Source organism: Sapajus apella, unplaced genomic scaffold (assembly GCF_009761245.1).
Source record: "Sapajus apella isolate SASKATOON/1434 unplaced genomic scaffold, GSC_monkey_1.0 scaffold131, whole genome shotgun sequence".
Taxonomy (NCBI): Eukaryota; Metazoa; Chordata; class Mammalia; order Primates; family Cebidae; genus Sapajus; species Sapajus apella.
This window is the reverse complement of record NW_022437071.1, coordinates 3,145,943-3,163,260: the sequence shown is the minus strand read 5'-3', so window position 1 is coordinate 3,163,260 and position 17,318 is coordinate 3,145,943. Positions and strand designations below refer to the sequence as shown.

Here is a 17,318-nt window from a genome sequence, read left to right as displayed (position 1 = left end):
CTTCAGATTGAGAGGTCCTATAGAATAACCAAAACAGTGAGGGGGAAAAAAAAAAGGCCAGCACCACAACACATCATACATCTTTAGGAGATATAAATTTAAAAATTAAATGCAAAAAAATGATCCAAGAAGGTTTAAAGCAAAACACACACACACACACACACACACACACACACACACACACACACACGAACACCAACAAAGGAACAGAAATTCAGAAGTCATCAGACTTTGTATCAGCAACACTGGAGGCCAACAGCCAATGAAAGCCGAACATGGTGCTGTGCACCTGTAGTCCCAGCTACAGGTGGGACTGCAACCCATGGTGGGAGGACGGCTTGAGGCCAAGAGTTTGAGGCTGCAGAGTGTTATGTTCACACCCCTGCACTCCAGCCTGGGCAACAGAGAGAGACCTCATCTTTAAAAATATTAAAAAATAAAAATAAAAGCCAATGGAGTAATACTTTAAAAATGCCAAGAAAATATTGTTTTTACCCAGAATTCTATTCCAAGCCAAATCATCAATCCAGAATGAAGGTAAAAGACATTTTACTCTTGTAAAGCTAATTTTCCACATTTCTCTTTGAAGGAAGCTGAAGATGTATTCTAGACATATGAAGGAGAAAATAGAAGTAAGAAGAATCAAGAAATAATTAGGCCGGTCTAGGGGAACAGAAAGGTAGAAACCCACTGTGACATCTGTGCTATTGACTTAAGCAGAGCTGTTAGTGTGTACACATAGGAATGCCCAGTTGGCTGTTTAAAAATGACTTCTGCCTTGATTGGTCAGTGATGTCATGCTAGTTGTTAAATAATTTGACTCCAAGGTGAATTCGAGAGGGAAGTAAACAGGAAAAGTGGTGACAATAAACAACCGATTTTGTAATGAGAAGATGAAAAACTTTAAACCATGATAAACATATATTCCATTGTCAATAAGAAAACAAGGAAGAAAAGAAAAACTATATAAAAAAGTATAGAGATTAATATGAAGCAGATATGAACCAAAGATAATGTGGCATTATTTTAAGCAATTTGAGGTCATTTAAAATAATCTACTTAATTGTGGTGCTGGAAATACTCTTTGAGTGATTGAAGGGTCGAGACAATAGTTCTATAGAGAAGGAAATGTAATCTTAGTACTCATTTCATCCACGACCAACATCACTGTAGTCACGGTAACCCCAGTTTACGTGAATTTTAACTTTTAGAATCAACCTATGGGTCAAACATGAAACCCAGGTAATAATTAGAGCACAAAATGTAACTATTAAGAATCCTGAAAACATAAAAATAAGAATATCTGAGAAGGCGATCAGTGGAATGGGAGAAGGCAAAGTGGAGGAAACTTTAGAGTCATTAAAATTCTCATGTTGAGAATTTAGGTGCTCACTGATGATGAAACAAGACATCAAGATTTTTTTTTTTAAGTTAGAAAAATAATCAACAGAAGAATAATACAACAACTGTCAAACAATGAAACTAAGAGAGAAATTGGTGAAAATGATGCTGCATCTATTATTAGATCCTCAGATTTCAGAGTAGGGAATCAGTACATATTGTTTAAAATTTCCTTTTTGAAAGAGAAGTTATGGAGATAAATTTACCATAAGAACAGAACTAGACAAGACTAAAAGAGACTACCTCTTGACAGTAAAATTGAATGAATAAAAGACCCTCAGTTCTTGGGTTTTCTTATCATGACCACTTAGTCTGATTTTTAAAAGATAATAAAATAAACACAAAATAAAAGTCTTTGTTTTGAATCTACTACATCTTCGTGGAATACTAAAGGAACGAAAGAATCGTCTATTTCCCTGAAGTCTTTTCTATTTAATATGTGAGACAAGACCTTAAGGAAAAGGTGACATTGAGAGAGTACCTAGCAGAGTGTAGAGTACAGTTACATAGCAGCTAAAGGAATGCAAATGCCTAATGACAGTACTTCATACTACTTTTGTAGCCTCTAAGAGATAATTGAGAGAAGAGTTCTTTAGGAAATACTTCTTGGAAAAGAATATTCCTTCCCAGTTCAAGGTATCTTCAAGGAAGTAATGGATTACTATGGGTGGGGAGGAAATGCAAAGGCCTTTTTCAACAAGATGAAACCCATGGGAAAATATCCAGAGATAAGTAGTGAGCACTTTGACGAATTCAAGGGCTGGGAACTAGAGTGGGAGAGAGCAGGGAAACCAATTGTGTGTTTTTAATAGCACCGCCTTCTGGAAGTTATGCCATATATTATCTTGAATCGTTTCTTTCTGGCATGAAAAATGTTATATGAAATAACGATTGGGTTTTATTTATTTATTAGAGTTAAGGTTGCTTCTAAGAAGGGCTGGTTTATTTATAGGAATGCAAATTTTTAAAGCCTTTTGGAATTTAGAAAAGGCTTGTCGTTTAAAGCTCCTATAAATTAGCTATGCTCTATTCTATACAATGGACTTACATTTCTTTCTCACAAGATATGCAGCATCAACAATTTGTCAAATGTGATTCTTTTGAGGAAGCCATTTGAATTTAAACTGTAAGATCCAAAAAACTGTGACCTTACTGGAACATTTACTCATTAGAAACTCCCAAGTAAAAAAGACACCTTTGATTTTTTTTTCTCTGAAACATATTTATGCTCACAGTTTCCTATAGTGTTTCAATTTTGTTCACTTAAGTATTTATTTTTTTCTCTATCATGTCAGAATTAGCTAAGAATTGAAGCTTACCTAGGATTCTAAATAATTTCAAATGGATTTAAGATTTCCGTGCACTTTCTATAGTTTTGTTATTTAAAGTGAGGTTTTTTTGTTTTTTTTTTTCATATTTAAAATAAGTTTGGATCCAAGACTGTAGAGGGGATAAAGGACATTCCCCACTGCCTCAAGGGTTTCAAGCCATTGTGGTCACCATGAAAATGTGGGCTCTGAGCTCTAACTGCAGGGACTGTAGCTGACCAAGGGCCCTGGCTTCTGGGCACTGAAATCCATCTCTGAATTTGACTAGAAGTCCACACTGCTAAGGGTTGCTCCCAGCCAACAACTGAGTTTAGCAAGGATACTAAGGCAACCAGTTCCTGAGAGATATAAAGCTCCCTCTGGTGGGCAACTTTTGGCTCGAAGATTCCCCATTGGCTGTTTGAAACATTCTTAAAACTGCACCATAGTGTAAAATTTTTCATATTCAATCTTCATTCCTTCCCTTTCTCCTTCACAAGGATTAGACCTGGATGGTGGTCTGACACATTTTTCAGCCCCCCACCCAGCTTCCTCTTCATTTTTCTTCATGGCAATTCTCTCCAATACATCTCTTTCATATCTAATCCCGTTATAGTATCTGTTTCTTGGAGGACCTCAATGCACCATTAAAGATAAATGTGAAGAATGAGTGTTTTCCCAGCTCTTCAATAAGACAAAGAAAAAGAAATTAAAATGACCTGAAAAGAGGCCAGGAAATACTAGGCAATGAATATCATTGTCAATAAGTTTATTGTATACATTAGTTTATTCATCCAACAATTAGTGACTACTTACTACGAGTCAGATAGAGTGCTAGGTGCTTAAGATAGAAAGATTGAATATGACCTAGTCTTTGACCCCTATAATTTTATTGACTGGCAAGGAAGGCAATACTCCTTGAATAAACTCTAGTGGAGTAGATACGCAGTGTTATGGGAACCCACTTGAAGACACAGTGGATTCTTCTATATGAGAAAGGCTGAGTGCGAGAGTTCAGTGATATGAGCCTTGAAATTTGAATGAGCATTCTCCATGTGAAGAGTACAGGAAGAAAAGCTTCCAATCAGAAGGTCTAGCATAAGCAAAGTCAGGAGGGGAGGCAAGCCTGTGGGGTATGTGAGAAGTGGTGAGTAGTAGGTACCATCAGAGCTGACAGTGATTTGCGGGAGAGTGGTGGACCTTAGAAAAGGAGACTGTTGCTATGACGAGATATGGCTGACTCCTATGCTAAAGTCTAATAAATAAATGCCTAGATGTACTATTTTTCTCCTCACACAAAAAAGAGTGTAATCAACAAGTACTTAATAGAGTCTCCTTAGTAGGGAATCAGATTCAGAACAGAAGCTGTAAGGCAAAAAGGTCTGATCCCTACCTGTGATGTACATAGGAAGTATCAAATATATACATTCGAGATAACAAAGAATAAAACAAAACTAGCTAAAATTGATTTATAGCATATTTTGTCCAGAACATGTTCAGGAGGCTAACACAATTAAGTTTAGCACCTTCTGCATTCCAGCTGTAAACTAAGTGCTGTGGGATTCTCAGGAAAGTAAGAATAGCCCTGCTTATTAGAGCCCACTGGTTTTGGGTGGAATGATGAAGATGCAATGGTTAATTTTACATGTCACCTTGAATGGGATACAGGGTGCAGCGACATTTGCTCAAACATTAATCTGATGTGTTTGTGAGTGTGTTATCATAAGATTAACATTCGAATCGATAAACTGAGTAAGGCAGATTTCTCTCCCTAATGTGGTGGACTCCATCCAATCAGTGAAATGTCTGAATACAACATAAAGGCTGACCCTTCCTTGAGTAAAGAAGACCTCATCCTGCTAGGCTGTCTCTAAGCTGGGACATGGATTTTTTCTCTGCCTTTGAACTCTCTCTGAAACATCATCCCTTCCTGGATCTTGAGCCTGCTGGAATTTGGGCTGGAACTACACCATCAGCTCTCTTGGTTCTCAGGCCTTTGGACTCAGACTGGAGCTACACATTGGGTCTACTGGGTCTTCAGCTTGCCAACTGCAGATCTTGGGACTTGTCAGCCTCCATAATTGTATAAGCCAATTTCTCACAATAAATCGATTTATTTATTTATTTTTATTTTCTTGAGACGGAGTCTCACTCTGTTACCCAGGCTGGAGTACAGAGGTGTGATCTCAGCTCATTGTAATCACTGCCTCCTGGGTTTAAGCCATTCTCCTGCCTCAACCTCCCAAGTAGCTGGGATTATAGGCGCCTGTCACCACACCTGGCTATTTTTGTATTTTTAGTATAGACTGGGTTTCACCATAATGGCCAGGCTGGTGTTGAACTCCTGGCCTCAGGTGATTCAGCTGCCTCAGCCTTCCAAAGTGCTGGGATTACAGGTGTGAGCCACCATGCCCAGCCAATTAATCTCTTTTTATTGTATTATACGCACACATACACACGCCCATTAGTTCTGTTTCCCTGGAGAAGCCTGACTAATACAAAAGGGAAGCACAAAGATGTAGTAAAAGCCATGAGAATGAAGATTTCTGGGTCCTCAGGGAACACAGAAAAATGACTATTCTAGAATTGGAGAAAGTGGTGGAAGGGTTGCCAGGAGCCTTCCCAGAAGAAAGTGTCTAAGCTGACACAGTGCCAAAGCTATTATAGATAATCTAAAGCTAAACAATAAATGCTGAAAAATAATTTAACAGAAAATTATTGCCTTCATAGAATCAAATATAAATTCTTCAGCCAACATATTTAAAACCCTCTACAATCTTCTGTAGTGGGAGATAACTTGTCTCCAGTGCTTTCCTGCTCATTACTCAGAGAAAATCCCCAGGTAGCAGAATATGTTTGAGACTCTCAAAAGCCTCCTGGATACAGTATTCCCTTCATCTGGACAACCTGTTCCCTCTCTGCTGTTCCCCAAGCCCCTTATCTCACTGGCTGGGTGACCTGGAGCAAGTTACTTAAGGCTTATGCTTCAGTTTGGTCATTGGTTAAAGGAAGGGATGATAATAGCACCTAATTCATAGGGTTGTAGTGAGGCATAAATGACCTAATTATTAAACAAAAGTCCTTAGCACATGTCAAGTGCTATAGAAATGTTTCTAATTGTTATTATGGCTTTTAGGCAGTTCAAACTCGGTTCTACTTATTCCACCAAATCTTTCCAAATAGGAAATTCATAGAGATTTCATTTTCCTGAAATCCGATGGCACTTTAAAACTTCTCCATGAACACTTAGCACATAGTACCTTGTAATCATTTACTTGTTTTCTTAGAATGGGCCCTGGAAACAGCCTAGCTGGGTTAGAATCCCACCGCTACCCTCTTGGGGACTTGGGCAGGTGACTCCCTAATTCCCAATTCCTTCATTTGGAAACTGAATAATAATAATTCCCACTTTAGTGGGTTATTATACAAACGCAGTGGCATATATAGTTCTTAATAGGGTGACTGGCACATGGTAAGAGCTACTACATGCTCAATATTAGTCAATGGTAAATTCCAAAGTCACAGAGCTTTGCTTTAATTCTCAAATTCTTAGCTATTAGTCAAGTTACTGGATAATCATGATCAATCACATCAGGAATTCAGAAGAGAAGAAGATAACGTTGGCAGGAAGAAAAAGTAATTAAAAAGTGAAACTATTAAGCTCAATGAATTTATATCTCATGAATTAAGTTCATTTAATGCATATTTAGGGATCATCAACTGGGGTACATGACTATGACTGATATGTACTCGTCAAGAGGCCTGTGAATTAACGGGTGAGATGACGTATATAAAAATAAAATCATTATCAGTACACAATTCACATTGCAAAGTTCAGAACTGTGAGAAAAAAGCTCCATTCATTCCTCAGATATTCAGTCAGCACCTGCTAGGTATAAGTCACTGCATGAAGTATTCCGTGGTAGACTGGAAAAGAAGCTGAGAAAGAGGGCAGGCATGGCTGCTGATTCAGGCCCCCGTTTCTTTTATTTTAAAAACCAAACCAAACTAACCCTTCCCTACAAACAACAACAGCAAAACTAACTGTGTTGCTTTATATTTTGCACTTTCAAAGGCCTATCTCACGTAATTCCTTTAAGAATTCTCAGAGAGCAGTTTCAAATAATTTCGGTAGTTTATAATAATTTACCTTGATTCACAAGCCAATACATTCTTCCATGAGGGTTCAAACCTAACATCTGATTCTAAGCTCTCCTTTCCAGTTCTCTACATTTTGCTGCATCACTTAGCACTCTCTTCCCCGCCATTGTTACTGCTCAGCCAAACCTTGCCATACCTTTTCAGCACCCCCTGTCTTGATGTCTGGAGCAAGTTATTTAAGCCTTGTGTTTCAGTTTGGTCATTGATAAAAGGAAGGGATGATAATAGTACCTAATTCATAGGGTTGTAGTGAGGCATAAATGACCTAATTATTAACCAAAAGTCCTTAGCACATGTCAAGTGCTATAGAAATGTTTCTAATTGTTATTATGGCTTTTAGGCAGTTCAAACTCAGTTCTACTTATTCCACCAAATCTTTCCAAATAGGAAATTCATGGAGATTTCATTTTCCTGAAATCTGATGGCACTTTAAAACTTCTCCATGAACACTTAGCACATAGTACCTTGTAATCATTTACTTGTTTTCCCAAAATGGGCCCTGGAAACAGCCTAGCTGGGTTAGAATCCCAGTGTTACCCCCTTGGGGACTCTGCAAGTTACTCCGTAATTCCCAATTCCTTCATTTGGAAATTGTGAATAATAATAATTCCCACTTAATAGGTTATTCTACAAACTCAGACTTGATGTCTGTAAGCTTCTGAGTAATTCATGCCATCTAGCAAGGTCTGATATTGTACAAAAAGAAGAAGAAGAAATCAATATCCTTCACAGAGAGGAAAAAATAGATATGCATTTGATTCCTTTACTAACAAATAGGATATTATTGATCTTTGTTTCTTTATTATGCTGGAGAAAGTAAGCTGCTTGCAAAACAATGATAGTAAAGAATATGCTAAGCAATCTTTAAGTATTTATGATGCTTTAGATTAGTTTGTATTATGGACAATTTTACCAGAGCTTCTAAGTGCTTCCGACTTCAGGGCTTTAAAATGCTTAAGCATTTATACCTAATGGTTAGACCAAGATAATGCCTACCCCCTAATACAACACTACTGAAGGCCAAATATATACATTACATATCATTTTTCATATTTTTGTTCAAGTGACTTAGCACTAGTAAGCCTCAATATTACCCCTTGACAACTTTTCTTACATACAGATTGACTTTCCCTTGCTCAACTGTATACATGGAGAAGTGGTTCCTGCTGGGGGTTGATGGGCACCTCTGAGTGTTTTCAGGTGTTCTATATAGATGGGCTGAGCACATAAATGACCTTCCCAAGAGAAGTTCCCATCTTGCGCCATGTACCTGTGGGAATTCACTGGAACGAAATGCCCTGGAGAGCTGATTTGAATACCATGTTCCCAGTGGAATTCTTTCTAAGATGCTCATTTATTAAACACCATGGATTCTGATGCTTAGATTAGCCCAGTGAAGAGCTAAAAAGTGGTGGAGCAAATGCATAGAATCATTAGTTTATAAACTCTAGGAAGGAACAATGATGATTATTCTGTGTTCGATAAAAGGCTCAGAGAACGAATGCTTTGCCACATGGAAATAACATTACTCGAAAAAGAGAACGAGCAAAGCTTTTTCAGAACCTTTAAGAATATTAGTAGTAGTATTATTAGTAATGTTATTATTATTCAAAAATCTAGACAATACTACTATTGATGATAGCTAACTTAGCCACTTGCAAAAGCATGGTATTAACACAATGAAGTGTTCAACAAATATTTGTTGGAGAGTCACTTAAAAACACCAAGAATGTTTTACAAAAGCTGATTTCCATTTGACTTTTAAAAGTTCTCTGCATCACTACTTGGTCAGAAGGGTATTTTAACTAGAAGAGACGGTTTTAGCTTAAAACTCTGAATCATTGTTTTTAGAACAGGTACTAAACTTGACAGAACAAGGTCTTACCTCCCCATAATTCCCTCTTTTCATTAATGTCATTTTTTTTCAGTGCATTTAAAAGACAGTGTATGCCCTAGATTCTGAAGTCACTAATATATATTCATGAGGCAAACATGGTTGGAGTGTTATTCTGCAAAGTTCTATACCTTATCATATTTTTGTCTCAGATTATTAGCATTTTCTTAACCTAAAGATGGGGAAATGTCTATTTTACCAGATTTGCAAAAGACTACATTTCTCTGTGTTGTATATATAACTTTACCTCTAATATCTATTTTTAATGAAATATCAATCTACATCAAAATAACGATTACAATAGAATATATCCATTTGGTATTGTATCTAAGCTATTTCAGATTCTTATTCTTCTGCTGGCCTGGGTTATTAAAGTCTTTGATATCTTCTAGTTATTAATGTGTTTTCATTGTTGTTTTAAATACTACCTCTGAGTATAAAGAATTAATTATTTATAAGCTGAATCTGGAAGAAAATGGTAAAGGAAAACATAGAGTTACAAACAAAAGTAATAAAGGCCTGAAGAAGTTAAATTTGCTTAGGTTGGATTTAATTTCCAACTGGTTTTATCTGCTTATAATTCTTACAATATCAATTAAAATATATTTTGGATTGATTTATGTTACCTGGAGTATAAAACTACAATCTGTATCTTTATAGAAAAAGTTATTATAACTATCTAAATTATCTTAGTTTTAGATTTATGTCTAAAGGTTGTTGTCTACATTTTGTGGTTAGAAATCTGCCTTTTAAATCCTTTTGTTTGAATGTGTGAAACACTTTCTGTTGCTTAATAAATTCTTCAGTACTTTACATGAACTCACTTGATGTGCAGTCTAATTCCTTATCATTAGAATCATCCTATAAGTTGTGTATTGTGATGGATCGAGTGCCTTTGCAATATAAGTGTCTTCACTTAAATATTATATTATGCAAGAAAAACAAACTTTCTGGCAAATGCAATATCAATAAAAAGCTTAATTTTTAAGTTCAAAGAAATACATCAGACCATGACTCAGAGAAAGGATCAAATGGTGCACTTTTAGGGGGTAAATCCATATATACAGATTAATGGGATTTGTTTAGAAAGTGAATTAAAAGTTTATTATCTTGGAGATATATATATATCCAGCCCCAAATTATGAACCACTGGTAAACATCTCTTCCTACAGCATAACAGAACCCATTAATAACAACAGAAATACTAGTAAATGCATATTGAGTGTTATATAGGAATTATTTCTATCATCATAACAATCTTATTATCCCCATTTCAAACATGAGAAAACTGTCTTAGAGATGTTGATTGATTTGTCTGATGTGACTGAGATGAAAATTCAAACAGCTTAACAACTGAACAAGCCTGATTACAAAGTCTGAACTTTGACATCATGAGAGTAAGTGAAGAAATAAGCCAACCATGGCAGTCTACAATGGCATTTTCATATCTTACTAAACTTTTTGTGGAAATAATAAAACACGGTTTACTATAACAGAAAAATCTCAATACAAATGACAGGTCAAAAAATGCTAAGAAAATAATAAAATAATATACAGCACATTGTTTTCTGTTTTAAAAAAGTTACTGTTTCACATATGTCTTTCTGTTTAAGGTGACTTGGATTTTTGGTTTTCACCAACTTTGGAACAGTTTGCTGTGCAGAAGTCCAGCTTGAAATAAAACGGCAGTTGATGATATTTTCCATATTGGCATACTTTGTGTAATATTCAGTGGCTTTTCAATGGCATTTGGAACATAAATAGAAATTACTGAGCCAGCCATACTAAAAATAAAACAATTGCTTAGACCACTATTGTGAGGGCATCAGTACAGAATTGCTTAAAGCTGCTGATGTCTATGTGTTCATTTAAGTTTATGATACTTAAAGGCAGAAGTCTGAACAGGAAAAGAAAGAAAATCTCTAAAAGTAACTCAGTCATGAAATCTGCTAAGTAGTCTAAAGATATAAAATGTAACATGCCAAGTCTACAACCATAAGAGTCTTACTCTACACACCAGTATGTTTAGCTGCAGAACTAGAAGGAATGACTGATATTCTAGTCTCCCATAATCAATTAAGGGGCACATTCATTCATTTGTTCAATTAACAAATATTTTCTAAAGCACACTCCACGTACCAGATGTTATTCTAGGTATTGAGGTTAAAGACAAATTCTAGGTATTGGGGATAAAGGTATTGGTGATAAAGACACATTCATTCATTTCTTCAATTAACAAATATTTTCTTAAGCACAGTCCATGTACCAGATGTTATTCTAGATACTGGGGATAAAGACAAATGATGAGAGGGGGACCTATAGAATCCTTGTTATCACAAAGCTGCCTTCGTGTGGATCATAATACCCAAAAAACAAACAAATTAACATTGTATATGAGAAAGCAGTAAGCGTTATGGGGGAAAACAATAAAGCAGGGTAAATGATTGGACATGCCAAGGGTGGAAATGAGGATACTATTTTAATTAGGTGATAAAGTAAGGTTTCACTAAAAAGGTGACAAATGGGCAGATAATTGAGGAGAATGAGAGTAAGTCATGTAGATTTGGGGAGTAAAAAAATTTCAGGCAGAGAGAATAGCAAGTGCAAAGACCCTGTGTTGAAGGCAACCTTGAACATTACTAGAAATCAAAAGATAGGCCTACAGGATAACTAACAAGGGGGAGATTCATAGGAGATGAAATCAGGGAGGTAGCTGAGTCACTAAAAATAGTTTGACTTTTATTTATTCGAGATCTTGAGTCACTGGAAAGTGTTTTAACATAGGTGTGGCATGATATGCCTTACATCAAAAAAAAAAAAAATGTACTGAAAGCCATCTTGATAAAAGACTACAGGGAGTAAGGGTGGAAACAGACCAGATAGATTAATTCCGTTATCCATATGGGAGATGACAGTGGTTTGGAGGGTTGGCTCCTAGATATATTTGTTGATAAATTGGATGTGATAAAGAAAAGATGCCAAGGTTTTTCATGTGATGAAGACTGGTAATCGACAACTCCAAGATTTTTGGCCTAACCAATTGTCAGGATGGAGTTGCATTGAACTGGAGATTTGTAGAATGGTTTTGGGAAGGAGGTAGGAATTGGACATTTTATCATAGATAAGTTCACCATGAAACCTTTAATAGGAACTCTGATGTGAAACAGTAGTAACTCAGGAGTTCAGTAGTAAGGTCTGGGATTGAGTTATCTGGGGCTTATCAACATATAGTTCACACTTAAAACCATGAGACTGGTTTGTTAGATAGAGAAGAGGAAACACAGTGTACCTTAAGAAGTTGGGGGATAAACAGAAATCAGTAAACAAAAGCCAAAATAAATAAATAAATAATAATGAGAGAGAGCCATGATCAAGGAGTCCAAAAAGCCAAGTGAAGACAGTTTCAAGAAGGCAGGAGTAATCAAATGAGTCCAATGTGTCAATCAATCCAAAAAGTCTGAGACCTCACCCTTAAATCTGGTGATACAGAGATCAGTGGTTATTTGAGACGAATTATATTTGTTACCATGGTGGGGACACAAGCATGTTTAGAATGGTTAGAAAAGGAATGGAAGTAAAAGACGTAGAAAAAGCCAGCATAGACAACTCTTTCCAGGAGTTTTGTTGTAAACAGAAACAGAGAAATATGGCAATATGCAGAAGAGGATATGAAGTGCAGGGAGATTTTCATTTTACTTTTTGAAGATGGAATGTATTTTTACATATTTGCACAAATGTTATAGAAGGGAAATGAAAATATAGAAGAAAAGGGGAAAAATATTTTCTGCAATGTCCCCGCTTTGGTAAGAGGGATGGAATCCAGCATGTGAAGAAAGGTCGGTCTTAGAATGGCGACAATTTATCCATAGTATGGGAAAGAAGGGCAGAATTTGAATATAGGAAAGACTGTCAGGTGTGTGCTGGGAATTTGTGGAAAGTGGGCTCTTATTTGATGGTTAGCAGAGTGCCTTTGCCTTTGGTTTTTCATTCTAGGGAAGAACAGAGAGAAATAAAGAGGACATACAATGTCATGGTAAAGGCCAACTGGAGGAAAGGAGTCTAGGAGTTAATGTATGGGTGTTGGTATGTGCTCAGCTGGGGAAGGAAAGGCAGCCAGGGGCTAAGTGCTCTATGTTAAGCAAGCAGCATGTTCAAAGACCTGATGGCAAGAGAGTGGATGACACTCTGGGGACTGAGTAGTGGGAGAGATCGTGGCTGGAGAGAGTTGCTGGGAATGGAAAAGTGTGGTGGAATTTGAGAGGATTAGGTAGGTCTGAAAGAAGTTAGAATTGATAGAACTTGGTAGTGAATTGAATATTTTAGGACGAGCATAAGGGTATGGGACTAGCTACAGCTGAAACCCAGGTTTCAGTTTGAGTAACAGGGTTGATATTGATGCTTGCATTAGCTCTGTCACCTCAGAGCCTTTCTTTACGATTTACCTCTATGCCAGTTCAACTCCTGCACTCAATCTAACATACACCCTACCTCCCCAGGAGTCTGCCAGCCCATACTAACCTCTCTTTTCCTTTAATAATGGTCCAAATTGTTACTATTCATTGCAAGTCTTATGATGACCAGGCACTGTACAAGGTGTTTAAGATGTATTATCCCATTAATCTGTATAACAACCCTATAGGTGGGTTTTGTCATTCCATTTTACAAATGACATAGGTGAAGGCTCAGTGTGGACATTTTAACACGTCTCCCCATGCACAACGGATAGAATTAAAATAGCTTAGGAACAGTTTCTGAATTATATTCTCGATATTTTCTGTACATGGTACCATATGTGTTGTGATTATAGTGAGACTGTAGTTTTGCAGTCATACACCTTTAAGTGTGGCCCTTTAGTGCTTTGAACACATGAAGGAAAAAAATCAAGGTTAACATGAAGTGAAAGAAATCTGTATATGAGACCCACAGCTTGAATCTTTAGATGAACCAATAGTTTTCAACGAACATGTTCAGGGAGTGGAGAGAGACCCAAAGATCACTCCCATTGGCTGAAATACTAACATAGTAACATTAACTAAACAGCTCTTTACAGATCTGAATGCAGCCCACACATAATCTTTCTTTTGCTTCTTTTTGGTGACTACTGTACTCTTCCTATGAATAGGAAACTCTCACCTTAGAGAGTTAAATGACTTGATCGAGGTTATCTAGTTGTAACACCAGGTCCAAACTTAAAAAAAAAACAAATGTTAATAAGGTTTGGATTTGTGTTCCTACTCAAATCTCATCTCAAATTGTAATCCCCAGTGTTAGAGGAAGGGCCTGGTGAGAGGTGACTGGATCATGGAGACCTATTTCCCATTGCTGTTTTCACGACAGTGAGTGAGTTCTCATGACATCTGGTTGTTTAAAAGTGTGTAGCATCTTCCCCTTCATTCTTTCCCTCCTGCCTCAGCCATGTAAGACATGCCTGAATCGCCTTCTGCCACGATTGAAAGTTTCCTTAGGCCTCCCCAGCCACACTTCCTGTACAGCCCGCAGAACCACGAGCCAATTAAACCTATTCTCTTTATAAATTACCCAATTCAGGAATTTCTTTATAGCACTGGAAAATGGTGTCCAGCACATTTTCCTCATACAATATCTTCCCTCTCATATTCACTATTAAAGTGATGCTTCTCAGTGGTTCCCATTTCAACTACCAAATGTTAGACAATGATAGCAGAAAACAGACAAATGAGACACAGGGTCTCAGATTCTAGAACGAAGAAGATAAGCAATTAAAAAGTTACCCCAAAATGTGACTAGCATGCAATTGGAATTGTGCCCAAAAAATGCAAAGAAAGCACAGAGATTGAAAAGATGACTTTTTTTTTTTCTGAGGCAAGGTGTAGGAAGACGGAGGCATTTTCAATCTGTCCATTAAGTCCAGATGTGCTTTTCAAACACTGGCTATTACTGGACATTGAATTAAGGAGACTCACCTACTGGTAGGAAGCCAACTAGACCACCAAAGAGAGGACTCCCATTTTTGCTATGCATTCATAGCTCCACTTTATTTTCCTAAGCATTTCTGAAACAAATCATTTCTTCCACTTCTCACAAAAGAGGAGCATGACTGAAAGTGTTAAAACAACTTACATGTCTAAACTCATAATTCTGATAATTTCAAGTTCTTATACTGAAAAAGTAACAGAAAGCTGACTTAGAGCCAGCTGTAAACAAGTGAATTCAAAATAACTAAGGGTCAATATAATTAAGTCACCGAACAGACAGAACTCACTGCTTTTCAGAATCTCTATATGACATTTATGTTACTATCTAGGCTTGCAGCCCTGCAAATCTTAACTCACAGTGGAGACATTTCAATGCCTGTGATTCTGTCATCTTAGCTGGTTGACTACAGTTGACCCCCTTTCAGCAAGTCCTCTCACCTCCAGAATCTCATTTTAATCCATTGCCAAACTAATAAAATCAGGAAAGGAGAAGCACTATATTTGAATTTTCATTAATGAAAATTCTCTTTTTCTCTGGCAAAGTAATTCATAGGGCCTGGAGGGGTGAATTTATAACAGTTTACTAAAGTATAGTTGTAGATACTTCTAGGTTCCTTTTCTTATCCCACTACTGTTTTGGTATAAATTTGTATCAGCATCTACTGTTCCGTGATTCTTCAGGAACCTCAAGGCGGCATTCTCCTGAGAGAGGAAATTGAAATAGAATATTGGAACAATGAAAAAACAAGATACAATCACTACACCAGCATTAGTTTTTCATGCCATCTTCACTCATCTGCACATTCATTCATTCACTCAGTAAATACTTGTTAGTGTGTGCTGCAGAAGCCACTGTGGTGGGAGGGGCGGGGAGATGAGCAAAGACAGAGCCAAGGTGCTCAACAGTGGGTGAGAGAGGTCAGTAGGCAAAACTTCCCACTGTAACCAAGTCACAGAAAACATCCTACCTGCATATTTGATTAAAACCTTTATTTGGCAGGAAATGAGCCATGTGTGAATGTTATGTTTCCTCAGGGCCGGAATTTTCAAGGAAAGGTGTACAGAGTGACTGAAGAGTGGACTCAGCTTCTGCCTCAGTTCTCACTAATCACAAATGGGGCCAAATATCCAGACTAAATGGAAAAGAAATTAAAAGGAAATGGCTCAAAGGTGCCCTAGTCTAAACAGAGAAAATGTTGAGATCAGCTAAATAGATGCAAAATGATTTCCATTTGTTAAACTGTCAATATATAAAGAAATAAGCACAAGGAGCTATGGCTAAGAATTCTCCTCAGAAAATACAGGGTGGTGTGATAGAAGAGTCCAAGGAACATTCATAAAAAAAATGAAAGGAAAATCTATATATAGTCTTTTCACTTCATAGGGAAGGATGGGGGACATAGATTGTCATAAGATTGTGAAGGATTTTACTCTGTAGCTAAATGGCTTAATCCACTAGAATTTTGGGGTTCCTTCTTTAATAAAGCCATCCCTGTAATGAATGGACCTTTCAGCCTCCACAAAGAAAAAATGGCAGGGAGTGTGTCAACCTTCAATAAATTGTGTGGGAGATCAGATGATCGATAAGAAGTCTCTCTCACTGTCACCTTAAAGAGCAATGGCTACAAAAATGTGCACCAGGGTGGAAAAACGGTAGTGGTGAGGAGAGAGGGTGTGGCTAAGAATTTTAAAAAATAGAAGGGTGTGTGTGTGTTTGTCGGTGTGTGTGTGTGTGTGTGTATATGTGTGTATTCTACAGGCAAGAAGAAAAGATGGTGGAACGGATCTGTTTAATCAAATAACAAGAGAGATTAATCTCCTGTCATCTACTGACATCTGTCAAATACAAGATAGCTTAGTAACTGTAAGTCGTTGGAATGTTTCAACAAACTATGATAAGACCCCTAAGAGAAACAGTATAATACATTTTTTTTGAAACATATGAAATTTCAGAACAATTCATCAAGATGTGTTTGTGTCATGACTGATTGCATTATAACATTTCTTTTTAAAAAATCCCAACAATGGTTACATACAAACCTCAAATTCTTGAGTACTCAAATATGAAAATGAATGTTAAAATGAATTTTTTTCCATAATATTAATAAAGGCAAGTGCCGTGAGCATAACTCTCAAATACATCTTTCCCATAGGGAATATCTGGGATTGCCTCAGGTTATAAGGCTTGTAAGGAGACAAGAAATGCTAAGTGGGAATTTACACCATACAAGCCTAGGAAAGAATTTTTTTAACTTGCCTTGTTAAGGCTAATTAGCATAGATGAAAAGAGCTAGATAATTCAGAGTATTCACTAGCTCCCTCACTCCACTAAGCAACCTCCCCAAAGTGTTAATATCTTTCTTACTACATTCTTAAAATGCTTCATATTCACTATTCATGATTCACACTTTGAAAAGATCAATTTCCAGATTAATGCCTAAATAGAAGGAGTATAAAAGTGTCTCAAAAATTAGCATAGGCCTCAAAGGTGTAAACCTGTATTGTAAAGGCTTTGTAAAGGAAAAAAAGAAAAGGAAGGAAGGAAGGAAGGAAGGAAGGAAGGAAGGAAGGAAGGAAGGAAGGAAGGAAGGAAGGAAGGAA

At 36.9% G+C, this 17,318-nt stretch overlaps 1 protein-coding gene across 9 annotated transcripts in view; it reads right to left on the bottom strand.

The window, feature by feature from the left end:
• Positions 1-17,318, bottom strand: part of NTNG1 (netrin G1) — a 376,597-nt gene that overhangs the window by 217,216 nt on the left and 142,063 nt on the right. The window lies entirely within an intron of this gene.